Below are 14,167 nucleotides of genomic sequence, written 5' to 3'. Positions count from 1 at the left end.
TGTCTCTCTGGGAATCCACTCTATCCGTTGCCTTTATTTTCCCACATAGCATCTTTTCTCACACTCTAAACTGAAGTGGTGGAGTGGGGGCAGGTGGAACTAATCCATTCTCAACCCAGAATTTCTCCATTATCTGGCCTTGGCACAACAGCTCCCTATAGCCCTCCCTGGAATAACTCCTTGGTTTCTATCAGTTCTCCAGTTCCCAGTGCTTCTTCATTCTCCATCCCTCTGTATCTGAGCTACAGCTGACAAACCCCTGTTCAAGAATAAACAACAGCAGCTGATGAAGATGTCCAAAAGTCTGATATCTCATCCAGCAACCAGGGAGTGATTGGAAATAAATCCCTGGGGCCTCTTTTCCTGGAGGTTGCAGCCCAGGAAAAGAGGGAAATACTGGAAGTAAACCATGAGCTGCACAGGTGGCATTGTCAGGAAAGGTTTGGCTTCTTGGACTATGGTCTGCACTACCTTGAGGAAGGACTTCTGGCAAGAAAGGGGTTGTGCCTTACAGCCGTTGGCAAGGATGCGTTTGCTAAGAGTCTTGTGACCCTGATCAGGAGAGCTTTAAATGAAAATCTGAGAGGGAGGGAGACAATATTACAGACAACAGGGGATACTTGGATACTTGGTACTGGAACTTGGTACTGGGGACAATAGCTTCATGGAGGCATTTAACCCCCGTTCCCACACACATAATTAAAATACCCCCTCCTCGACATTTGGAATTGTTTATCCTGCTTGGCTAAAGAGTATTAGGAGTCTGAAACAGAGTTGCTATTCCACATCTGGCTTACAGCAGGACAGCAGTGAAATAGTCACAGCACATTAGCTGAGGTGCTATTGCTGTGCTTCCCTTCTGCTGCAGCAAGGCTGCTGCTCACCAGGACCAGTAGGGGGCAGGCAGAGTGGCAGCAAGGGTAGGGGACCACTGGGTTGGTGGTGTTGGGGAGGGCACAAACACATCTATCCCCGTGCCTGCCATGACTGCCAACCAGGGATGGGAGAGAAACGCATTTCTGTTTACCCTTAAAGGAACGCCTACCTAATTCACAATTTGTGAAATGATATTGATGGATTCCCGAGAGAACTTTTTAATTCTTTTTTTTTTTTTTTTTTTGCAAACTGTGAAGAACTGAACTTAAGATTGGAAACAAGAGAAACTGTAACTGACAGATCAGCCCATTCCTACTGTCACCTCAATGCTTTCCCTTCTTTTGCTGCTGCCCTACTATGCTCTGTTTCCCATTCTGGTCCACAAAAGTGGCCACACCCACCAGAGCTCCACACCACCTGAAATGTCGCAATTGTTGGGTGCTGCCAACAGTTCATCCAGTCCTAGAGGTGCACCCTACATAACCCGAAATAGCTATTTAGTGCTATGACGTATTCTCAAGCCTTCAGTGCATTAAGCTTATTGGGGGTGGGGTTCTCTTGCTTTAAACAGCTGCACCAGGGCAACTTCCATGATGATTGATGTGGTGGTCGTGCTAAGGTTGGTGGGGTCAGCAATGCTTCATCTTGTCTATGTGAGCATCCCTCCTCTGGATGATGAAGAAGCCCCTTGTAATAATGCACCGCTGAAAGACTTCCGAAAAATGCTGATTTAGACAAGCTTTACTGTACACATTGATTTAGATAAAAGGTTTCATTAACCACATATTCATTGCATTGGAATTTGCGGCACATTTTACCAGATATCAGTGCAGATTCCATTACTTACATGACATGCATATCAATCATCCTAATGTTGCAGCTTTTCATATTCAAGGAACTTAAAAAACCCCCATTCAATTAATTTTCAAAACTCTTGAGAGATGAAGGTGGCGAGGCAAGTGAGGAAATTCCACTTTACAGCTGAAATACTGGGGGACAGAAATGAAAGAATATGTTGTAATGCCTTTTAATTAAGACAAACAGTACTACAGACCAGAATGCATCTGCTTAAAGCTCAAGGGTCCAGCATGACACAAGAGTTATGGGTTTAGGGAGAGTCAAGAGTTTAGGGAGGCCAAGACAGTGTGTGTAGCACATATATTTCTCTTCACCAAAAGAAGTCTCTAGATGGAAGGCCTGGGAGGAGGTGATGGTGGTGACAGTGATGGTGATGGTGAGATTGCCGTTGCTCCTTCCCATCATATGCTGCCAGAGGTGGTCTCCTCACTTTGCCTAATGGTAGAGCTGGCCCTGTGCCACCCAGGAAAACACTTTCATAAAAGGAAGGAGAGAATTCAGAAATTGCCCTCCCAATTTGGGTAATGGTATAGGGCACCAGTACTGTATTCCATCTAAGAAAAGACATCACACCCTGGGATTTCGTAAAATAGAACAAAAATCATGACACTAGGCAGGATTTTTTTCCTGCTATGTTCTGACCTTTTCATCAACACAGTCTGCATTTGGCTGGAAGGTCTCCTAATGCTTGAACAGCGTATATTATGGAATAGTTACACTGCCTCTTGGAGGATAACCAAAACTCCCTCCTTGGCTGTGCTGGCAAGACATATGAGAATTCTGAGTGCTTCTCTGTAAGAGAAATAAATGTACTATACAAAGAAAATAACTACTGGGGCCATAGATCTCTGTCAGAATCTCCCACCAGCAGCAGCTTCTAATGTGGACATAATATTCTGCCTCAAAATGTGAAGAGTCTTGACAGCACACAGGGAACATGCTCCAGAATTGGAAACTGAGAAATTCAGAGTGACTGACCAGCACTGAGGATGCATTCAAAGGAGTAATAAGGCACTGGGCCACTTGCATTCTGCATGAGGTCAATCTAGTGAAACATCCTAGGCAATTTTTTCCTCCTTTTGTTTTGTTACAGAGCTTCAAAAGCACTCATCAACCCAAAATGTAGGTTTTCTACCTTTAAAAAAATACCAGTTGTTGATTAGTTAATCATTTCTGAACCTGTAAGCCTAAACTCTGTTCCCAAGATTTTAGTGACATAAGAGAATAGAGTTTGTACAGAAAAATATATATGCAACCTTCCATTTGTTTTACTCACATCACAAGGTCTCTTGGTTTTCTTTTTCCAGCAGCTACTGAATGGGCTGCGCAACTGTTTTCAATATGTTTGATTAATTGGATGACAACGATGGGATGCAAACAGAGGGCATTAATCCTCACATCAATGCTAGCATGATAATAGCCTGCCTTTTCAGTGCCCTATCTCCAAGCTAATGGCAGGAAAGAGTGCTGACTTCACTTCAAAGCACCAGCTGGTTGCTCCTAATGAATGGAGTAGTAATATAATAATAATAATAATAATAATAATAATAATAATAATAATAATAATAATGGTTTATACCCCACCCATCTGGAGAATAAAATGGAATAATTCCTCTCTGTCCTTGCAGAGTATTAGGTGGGGTGTGCAAAATGGGCCTTTACTGGTTGATGGACAATAGAAAGTTAGCTTTCTTTAAATCCATTTATGAGAGGGCTGCCTGGAACAAGCTAGTGGCTGGTGAAAGGGGACAGAAACTGTACTTTCAGCATTGCTTCTTTCTGTTCAGAAGGACAGGAATAATACATTTCTCCAAATCTTTAAACATGCAGGTAGGTCTAGGAGGATCAGACAATTTTTATTATTCGGTTTCTGATTTGCCCAGTTTTAAATTCAGTTCTCCACATTTTACAGCAGTTTGCCATGTTATTTATCTATCTGTTAAAAAATGCTCATGAAAATTCATCAGCATTTTAGGACAAATTTCTCCTAACAAAAACTTCTTTGTATGCGATTTTGACAATGTGCATATTTTTGCAAGCAATTTTTGCTAATACGTACCTTTTGTATGTTATTTTCACTAGTATCTTTATTTTTATGCACACTTCCCTTTAATATGTGCAGTTTTGTTAGAATGCTTCGCATTGCATCACAAAATTCAGATAGGCGTGAATTTTGAAGGATTGTTGACGTCTCTTCAGGTGACAAAGTCTGGCTTTGCATAGTTGAAATTTATGTAGTCATTTTAAAGGTAGTATGGCAGCTAAATGTTCTACACAATCTCTTCAGTCAGTTAGATTTTGAAATGTGAAATAACAATAGTTTATGGGCTATCAGTGGTTATTACTTTCTCCAGTCACATGGCTGTGTTTCAGACTCAATTTCTTCTTCTTCCCTGACTTCCAAATCTCTTTGTGGCTTTAAGAATAGATTTCTATGAGCTGCTGATCTTGCAAAGTGGCCAGACATTGTGTCATGGATCAAAACCATCAACACTATTCTGTCACTTCAAGCGGTTCAATACTGCCCCCCTCCACAACCTAGTTTCTTTCTCTGTACTTCAAAGCTTCGCAGTCACACTTTCCTGGAGAGTTCATATTCTATTCAAGTTAGAAAAATAAACTGGAGGAAAATATGTTTTTTCATGCAAGTTCTGCATCAAGTTATATAACTTTGTCAAATCCTTTTTCTACTTTGCAGAACTTCTGAAAGCTTGAGAGCTGATACTGTTGATAAGGACAATGAATATTGTTTTAAAAACTGTATATTTTTTATCCAACCCTTCCTCCGGGTTGCTCAGCTGGGTGTATGTGATTCTCACAACATTGTAGGGTAGTTACATGGAGAGATAGCGACTGATCTCCCCCATTTATGCTTTATTTTTCCTGTAAACATACTGAATTGGACTGAAGCATGATGACCTCATGTCAGTCAGTACAACTAAATTCCCATATGGGGGGTGTCAATGACTTAGTGAAGTTGTACTTGTAGCAGGGTATATGTAGCGGGCTCAATGCATTGGGACTTGGCTGATTCTCTTCATATCCATTGCAGAAGCACATGCTCAATTGATGATGCTGTGCATGTTAGCCTGAAAGAAAGATGGTTGTATTCATATCTGTACTTGATGACCTTTGGCAAACTTCCAGAAGTCTTTGCGACCCTTTCAGATGCCAAAGTATCTCAGTATCTCTCTCTCTCTCTCTCTCTCTCTCTCTCTCTCCCACACACACACGCTATCTAGAGATATATATTTTCCTATGTATATAAAAAGCAAGGTGTCATTCATCATGCTATGTAGTTTGAGTGAACTCTGGTGAGAGGCCACACCTTCTGCAGTATGGCTGTACAGGGAGGGGAGTTGGCTAAGTGTGTGGAAAAGGCAAAGGGGTAGGCAGGTTTGGCAAGCAAAGTGAGCAGGGGCAATAGCCCCTAATCTCTCCTCCCCTCTCTCTCTCACACACAGACACACACCTCTTCCCTATTGTGAAATCCTCAGATTAGTGTGTATGTGTATCTGGCCTTACATTTTGATAACAGACTTTTTAAAAATAAAAACAACAACAACAACACCTGTCTTCAGTTGCCTATAGCCTAAGGCTGACTCTTCTACATGATGAAAGTGCTCAAGAGAAGCTCTTTTGCTATTATCATTTCTTGCAACCAGTATATGCACACCACTGCATGGTGATATTCATAATTTCATTAATATGTGTGTGTGTGGAATAGTTGGCAGAGAATGACACCTTGCTATGGCTCACAGAAGTGCACACCTGCACTCTAACGCAGCATTGCTTCTCACTGCTGTTAGTCGTTGCTGCTCCTGTGAGCATACAGAGAAGGGTGTGTGTCCAGCGTGTGGCGAGGAATCACTGCAGGCAGCCGAAGTCTATGGGCTGTGGCAGAGGAGAAAGAGAATTGTCAGCTGAAATCTCACCCATGGGGTTGCAGACAGGAGACTGCATATGGGTGAGTAGACAATAAGAGCTAAACTTCGTTCAGTGCTAAATTTCCAGCTAGAAGGCATAGATTTTGAAAATGTTATTAAGTTTTATTGGCAAATGGCTTAATCAAGTGAACAGTATCATGCATATTGTAGGAAACTAATGACAGTTCCCCTTTAAGAAAACTATTATCAGACATAGTTATGTTTAAAGCTATTAAATTCACCCAAGTAGAGGTGAGAATAATTTTAATGGTGTGTGTAAATTACTCTGGAGGGGTGGAAAAAGCATATTTTGTAATGATTATTGAAGATTGCATGGCACGGCATTATTTCATTATTAAAGAAGTATTAACAATTTATTAGTCTAGAATAAAAGTACCAAGCCGCTTCTGCAGCTGGCTGAAATTGAGGGTTCTGAAATATTGTCTCAGGCAATGTTAGAAACCAATTAAAAGTGTGCATGGGTGGAAGAATATAAATGGTAAGACAGGAGCCAGGGGTTCTTACTTGAGATGAGCAATAGATGAGATGGAGTGTTGAATGAAGAAATGTGTTGTGGGTAATGACTAACAACAATAAGTGGATTTGCCTCTATGTATCCGAGGATGCTTCCTACCCATGTATATCTTTGAGCAACTGCAACTTCCTGCAGGCTGATCTATATTTTTTTATAGCCAGGATGGGTTGGGCCAGCATGCTTCATCCTTAGGCAGCCACAGTAGGCATGGGGTCACCATGGTAGGGGCATAGGGAGCAAGAAATAACATGGCAACCTTTGTCATTGGGCATGTATCCTGAATCAACCAACCTGATTGCTGATTCATCACTTCATCAGGGTCAACCCCGAGTTAAGGATCTCCATATGGTGCACAACAAATATGGGTGACCCTTCCAGGACACTATTAAAGGTAAAGGTAAAGAGACCCCTGACCATTAGGTCCAGTTGTGGCCGACTCTGGGGTTGCGGCGCTCATCTCGCTTTATTGGCTGAGGGAGCAGGCGTACAGCTTCTCGGTCATGTGTCTAGCATGACTAAGCCACTTCTGGCGATACAGAGCAGTGCACGGAAATGCCGTTTACCTTCCCGCCGGAGCTGTACCAATTTATCTACTTGCACTTTGACATGCTTTTGAACTGCTAGGTGGGCAGGAGCAGGGACCAAGCAACGGGAGCTCACCCCGTTGCGGGGATTTGAACCGCCGACTTTCTGATTAGCAAGTCCTAGGCTCTGTGGTTTAACCCACAGCGCCATCCACATCCCTCCAGGACACTATTGGGGGAGTTCTATAGCCATTAGCCCCTGTCTTGGCACATGGACCCCTTTACCAGTGATCCTGATACTATGATCCAGAGGAGGGTGGAGTCACCCCCTCCAATTAGACTAAGGATCCAACCCAATGCCTTTTCCCGCCAACAAGTTGTGACAATTCCTGTGAGCCAGGTAAAGCCCCCAAAACTGGCCTGATTGGTTTGAAGGCAAATTCCTCCCTGGCACCGAAAACGGAAACTGAGTCACTCCACAGCAAGGCCATATACACGCAGCACCTGCTTAACTTCAGGTGGGGTGAAATTTATACCAGTTGGGTGGGTGGAATGTCCAATACTGACTGTGCTGCTTGAAGATGGTGCAGCCAGTTTTTATGCTCAGGAGTTGAAACAGGCTTGACTCAGGTCCGTTCTCAAAGTCCTGCCCCGTAGTCTGGCCAATTCCAATACAAAAGTAGGAGTGTCCTGCCACTGCCTGTTGGGGTTGATGATGCTGTTAGCCAGGTACACAGGAAGTTTTTTGCCACCCCCCATCACCTTGCCCACTGCCAAGCGGAAGAAACAACATGGACTTTGAGAGGGCTCCTTGGTAAAATGCCTGTTAGTAGGCCTCCTATGTCAGTGGACTTCCCTGGCAGGATTACCTGGCAACAGGTGGGTGGGACTGGGTCTGGCTCATTAGAACCCGATAGGAGAAAGTGAAGTGTCAGCATGTGATGTGCTGGGGTGCTGAGTCTTTGAAGGGTCTCAAGAAGATCATGGGCAGGCTCATAGAGAGATAAGTGATAAACTTTGTCCCAAGTCCTCACCAGGCAGTGCTTCTGCTTGTATTGCAAATGGAGAGTCATGAAGACACGGGACATGAAAAGGCATGGGGGTCTTCTTCAATCATGCATTTCCTAGTGGCTTTTCTCCTTACATTTCTATTTGTCTCAGTTCCTGGGTTTTCTATCTCGTGCAGCCAGTGGTGCCCACAGAGATCTTCAACAGTTATTTTCATGAGCACAGTAGAACTTTTGTGGAGATGGTATGTGCGTGAGAATTACTTTTGATTACGAAAATCACTTGGTAAGTGTATCATCATGGCTCCAGTTCACACAGTGCTTTTCTGCATGTGATCAGGTGCATAAATGAACCCAGGAAAGACTGGATGTAAAACAACAGCAGTAGCAACAACAACAACAACCAAGAAACAGAATAAGGCCCACGTGAACTGGCCTCTAGATTTTGGCTACTGTCTGAGAGGATCTTATTTGCACTGAAATCTAGTGACAGGCTATTTTCTTAGTGCTATGTTTGCTTCCATATTTTAATACACAACACTTAAGGAAATGATGTAAATGAGCCTTAACAAGAGAGAAGGGAGCATATATTTGAATTAATAAAGCACATTAAATAAAATCTGGTTTAGACTCTGTCATGAAAGAGCTAATTGCCACAGTCCACAATTCTACAGTTCTTCTATAGACTTTCAGAGGAATAAAGTAAAAACTGTTACTACTGTTGAAAATTGTAAGACAGAAATTTCAGGGAGTTGGTAGCAGTGAATGCAATCATGGTCCCTAAATTATTACTCTAGTCTTACAAGTGGAGTGTACTATTAAGGCAATGCATGTTGATTTTATGCATTATTATTTATAAAAATATTTTTATACTCCCATCGTATAACTTATCAAGGCAGTGTATAGCAATACATCTGTGCAATGAAACAGAAATCACCACTGAAAACAGTACAAATCAAATGAATGGCTAATCAAAAGGTATTCAACAGATGCCTAAAAGTCAAAGTATTCCACAGGATGTTACCAATAAAACATGTAAGAGGGAAAGGTGTGGAGGGGGGATAGATAAGGGCAGGTAGGGGTTAAAGGTCAAGATGATAGCAGTACCTTGTAGTTCACAGTGTTATTCCAAATATCAAGCCTAGAAATATTACTACTGCTGGCTACACATCCAGTTTATACAATGCCTCTAACCTACCAGCAGAAAGATATTAAAAACAAATTTGCACACATTAAGAAGCTGTAATAATTCAGTAAATGTTATAGGGTGGACCTAGGCTCAGCAAATGAATCATTCAAACAGGTTACTATTTAAAGTTGCACACAGTTATTTTCTTATTTGCTTCCCCCTTTCTTTCTTTCTTTTTTCTAAAAAAAGAGCCCTTCTTTTTACTGTAAAAAGCTTAATCTGTTTATTCACTTTTCACTGGACAAAGCACTGTTTTAATGCTATGCTGCTGTGTTTGGCAGAGTTACAATTACATCATTAGAGCAGCAGTGCTAAGAAGAACATTAAACCCTTTCAGATCCTTAGCTCTTCAGTACCTTTCATGCCAGCAGGCAATATTAATTAAATTCTTTTTTTAAAAAAGCCCAGTATCTGGTTTAAATTGTATTATAAGAAGTACTAGGAAATGTGATTGTAGTCTCAGAAAAGTTCTTGGTTCCGGGACTGAACACAGAACTGAGAAGCTGTGAAGTCCGGAGGGGGATATTCATGGTAATGATGCTACTTGTTTTCTGTACCAGCTGCTAACAACAATCCTTTCTGTACTTTGACCCATGTAAAGAATGCTACTTTAAATAGCTCTTCTCCTTGAAATATTTGGATTAGGCTGTATGTTAGGGTAGAATTAGGGACGCGGGTGGTGCTGTGGTCTAAACCACTGAGCCTAGGGCTTGCCGATCGGAAGGTTGGCGGTTTGAATCCCCGCAACGGGGTGAGCTCCCGTTGCTCGGTCCCTGCTCCTGCCAACCTAGCAGTTCAAAAGCACCTCAAAGTGCAAGTAGATAAATAGGTACCACTGCGGCAGGAAGGTATACGGTGTTTCCGTGCAGCGCTCTGGTTTCATCAGAAGCGGGTTATTCATGCGGGCCACATGACCCGGAAAAACTGTCTGCGGACAAACACTGGCTCCTTCAGCTAGTAAAGCAAGATGAGTGCCACAACCCCAGAGTCGTTCGCAACTGGACTTAACTGTCGGGGTCCTTTACCTTTTTTAGGGTAGAATTATCAGGGTAATTATAATTCCCGGATCAATGCCACATCATGTACAACTTGGGATCAGGTTGCCTAATAGAACCAGTTTTGCCCCCTATATACCTGCTCAGAATGGGGCACTGCTGAGAGCCCCACACGCCCCAGAGATCCTCTTGGTTTGCACCAGAAACCAGGCTTTTAATGTTGAGGCTCCAGCACTCTGGAGTCAATTACCGGCCGAAAATTAGACGGGCACCTGACATCTTGATGTTTAGGTGGCTGCTGTTGACATTTTTGTTTCAGCAGACTTTCTATGAAGTGCGACCCAGTCATTCATGGAACATTGATTCTACATCAGTACAAACGGCTGTATTCAAATTGTTTTTAATATGTTTTCCTTGTTTTATCACTTGCTGTTTGCCACCCTGGGAGATAGGGCAAAATATTAAATAAATAAATAAATAAATAGCAATTGTTTTGAGATTCTGTATTACAGTTTACATTTATCTTGTATATGGCTGTGGTGGCCTCAAGTTCTGAAATGGAAGAAGAAGAAGAAGAAGAAGAAGAAGAAGAAGAAGAAGAAGAAGAAGAAGAAGACAGAAGTAAAGGGCCATTCATTGCAACAAAACACTTTCAAGTCAGTGCATTTCCCAGATACTGCAGAAATGAAATCTCAGCATTCCAGATCAGAAATGATCCTTGTTGTGGAACCTCCATTGCTCAGCTGCCACCACCATGCAATGAGACAATGGTGGAGAGAGAAAGAGCCTTTGTGATTGGGAACACTGATATATCCAAGTGAATTAATTAATTTATAATTTAAAACTATCAACTTATATACAAAAGCAATAAAATGGCAGTGTACAATTAAATTATAAGAAGCTGTTGTGGGCCCAGGAGCAGTGGAACCGTGGGCAGTGGAGCCAAGGCATGATACCTGCAATAAACACTAGACACCTAACTGGGATTTAAACAGGTCACAACTTATGAATCACAGTTGTTAGTAGGTTTTGGCGTAGGCTTTGGCTGTGTACCCTGAATCAACCAACCCATCTGCTGGTTGATTGCTGGGCAGGATTGATCAAGGACTCGGCTAGACTGGTAAAGAAAAAGTGATTTACATGTGTTGTATGCAATATAATGCTGTGCCACCGGAAGGCACTGTGGAGTCCCATTTTTCCCTACCGGATTTCCCTGTTTAAATTTACAGCGCATTTAACTGAAACGCTTCTTTGATGCATCCAGATCTAGCTCAAGTTTATGATGAGATGGTATAGTGTAGATTGTGGTGATAAACCACAGGTCCAGGGTTCCAAACAAATGTTTTCTTTTCTTTAAAAAAAAAAGTTTCCAATTTTTATTTTTTTTAAGTATTAATGTTTGATTTTCAAAATGTACACTAGGGAGTAAAGCTACCTGAGTTTAGGACTGGGATGAGTTACACCTCAGATCACACAATTATATGCCACAAAAAATGAAGGCGGATGTCGAATACCTGATTAGGAGATAATCATGCTGCATTATGTATGGCAGTCCCACATTCACTTTTGACGTGGTGACAGGAGGTATTTTGCCTGTCAGGTGAAAGCTTGAGGATGAACAGTCTCTCTGAAATGGAAAACACGATCTGTCACTGCATGGGGTGTGCTTGTAAGAAATACTCCCCCAAGTGAAACTGATAAGAGAAAATCCTCTTTAGATTGTTAAAATGACCACAGGAACTGGGCCATAATGTCTGCTTTTGCTTTCAATTCCTTTACCCCAACAATGGAAAAAACATCTTGGCATTCAAAATCATCATGGGGGAGGCACCATAGCACAGCGGTAGAGCAAATGCATTGCAGGCCCAAGAGCTCAGTTTCAAATCCCTCACATCTCCGGTTAAAAGAGTCTTAAGTATAGAATCATAGAATCGTAGGCAATGCAGGAATCTCAGCTAAAGCATCCATGACAATAGCAGGTAATGGGAAGGCACCCTCTGTTCCCGAGACTGCCTGTCAGAGAAGATAATACTGGGCTGTTGTTGTTTAGTTGTGTCCGACTGTTCATGACCCCATGGCCCAGAGCACACCAGGCGCTCCTGTCTTCCACTGCCTCCCGCAGTTTGGTCAAACTCATGCTGGTAGCTTCAAGAACACTGTCCAACCATCTCGTCCTCTGTTGTCCGCTTCTCCTTGTGCCCTCCATCTTTCCCAACATCAGGGTCTTTTCCAGGGAGTCTTCTATTCTCATGAGGTGGCCAAAGTATTGGAGCCTCAGCTTCAGGATCTGTCCTTCCAGTGAGCACTCAGGGCTGATTTCCTTAGGAATGGAGAGGTTTTATCTTCTTGCAGTCCATGGGACTCTCAAGAGTCTCCTCCAACACCATAATTCAAAAGCATCAATTCTTCAGTGATCAGCCTTCTTTATGGTCCAGCTCTCACTTCCATACATCACTACTGGGAAAACCATAGCTTTTACTATACGGACCTTTGTTGGCAAGGTGATGTCTCTGCTTTTTAAGATGCTGTCTAGATCTGTCATTGCTTTTCTCCCAAGAAGCAGGTGTCTTTTAAATTTGGTACTGCTGTCACCATCTGCAGTGATCATGGAGCCTAAGAAAGTAAAATCTCTCTCTCTCAATCCACATGTGGGAGTTCCTGGAGAAGAGAACTGCAACCATTGTATCCCTTCATTGATTCTCCTGCTGCCACACTACCTGGGCCTTAGCCATGGTTTGGCTTAGTATGTTTTCCTTCCCAGGGCTCATGGTTTGTTTTCTTTAGACAAACCACAAAATGTAAATCAAGAACAAATCTTGGCTGCAGCTTGTACTTTGTTTGGACCTAAACAAAGTGAGCAAGGGTTTGGGTCACATGGTAAACAAGACCATAGCTTAGCCTTGGGTAGTGCAGAAGTGGGAAAACCTGGAGAGGACTGCAGTGACAACATGTTTCTCTCCATGTGTTTGTGCTAATCAGTAGTTACTAGTTTAAGTTGTTTTGGAGGAAGTACTCTAGATTTAAAGTGCTTTTTTAGAGGCATCATTTTGATTCCAAACTGTTTCCCTTGCAGAGGGTGGGGGGGGGGATACTTTGTTTAAAAACTGTTTGGATTTGGATTCAAAGTGCTTTCTCCAAAACAGAGTTGGGTATGTTTAACTTGGAGAAGAGGACACAGAGGTGATATGATAGCCATCTTCAAATATCTCAAGGGCTGTCACATGAAAGAGGGAGCAAGCTTGTTTTCTCCAGCTCTGGAGGGTAGGACCTGAACCAATGGATTCAAATTACAAGAAGGGAGATTTTGACTTAACATTAGGAAGAACTTTCTGACAATATGAGCTGTTTGACAGTGGAATGGACTCCCTTGGAAGCTGGTGGACTCTCCTTCCTTGGTGGTTTTTAAGAAGAGGTTAGGTGGCCATCTGTCAAGGTTTCTTTAGTTGTGATTCCTGCATTGCTGGGCGTTGGACTAGATGACCCTTCTAACCCCACAATTATATGATACTATGATCATATTATATCTATTCCATCGAGTGATTGCAATAATGCAATTATTGGCATGGCTGCTGCTATTGAGAATCATTCCCATGTTAGTAATAGAATGTCCCAAGTCTTCCACCCACATGGGCTACCATCACAGACACTTAGGTGAAATCTACACACAAATAAGAACGTTCCAGAAATGCTTTTATTTAACATTTAATTTTATATTTAATTTTCTAGAAGGCTCACCATTGCCATCTAATAGGTTATTGTATTTTAGTGTTTTGTTGGAAGCCGCCCAGAGTGGCTGGGGAAGCCCAGCCAGATGGGCGGGGTATAAATAAATAATAATAATAATTATAAATAATAATAATAATAATAATAATATCTAGTGTCACATTGTATATTGCACTTAAAACACACTTAAAAGTTTTATTTGCAGCTGTAGCTGACTATACATGGGTTGCTATAATCATGATGTAACAGCATCCTATACAGGTAGAAGGCTTTAGAACAGGGGTAGCCCATGCAGGGTCCCCTTCATGGATCACTGCCTTGCCATGGCGAAGGGGCTTGAATAACTCAGAGAAGCTATGAACTATGCCGAGCAGTGCACCCAAGATGAACAGGTCATAGTGGAGAGTTTTGACCAAACGTGATCCACCTGGAGGAGGAACCAGCAAGCCACTCCAGTATCCCTGCCAAGAAAACTCCATGGACAAAGACAACAGGCATATAAAAGTTATGACCCTGGAAGATGAGCCCCTCAGG

At 42.3% G+C, this 14,167-nt stretch overlaps 1 long non-coding RNA gene across 2 annotated transcripts in view; it reads right to left on the bottom strand.

The window, feature by feature from the left end:
• Window positions 1–11,430: 11,430 nt before the first annotated feature.
• The window catches only part of LOC309340791, a 67,005-nt gene continuing 64,268 nt past the window's right edge, over window positions 11,431–14,167 (bottom strand). For both annotated transcript variants that reach the window (XR_014156091.1, XR_014156092.1), the window contains exon 4: window positions 11,431–11,537. This is a non-coding gene — a long non-coding RNA (uncharacterized lncRNA). The remainder of the gene's footprint in view (window positions 11,538–14,167) is intronic.

This window comes from Podarcis erhardii (genome assembly GCF_964252035.2).
Source record: "Podarcis erhardii genome assembly, chromosome: 4".
Classification (NCBI taxonomy): Eukaryota; Metazoa; Chordata; class Lepidosauria; order Squamata; family Lacertidae; genus Podarcis; species Podarcis erhardii.
Note: the sequence above shows the minus strand (reverse complement) of the source record. Positions and strands in the feature narration are given on the sequence as shown.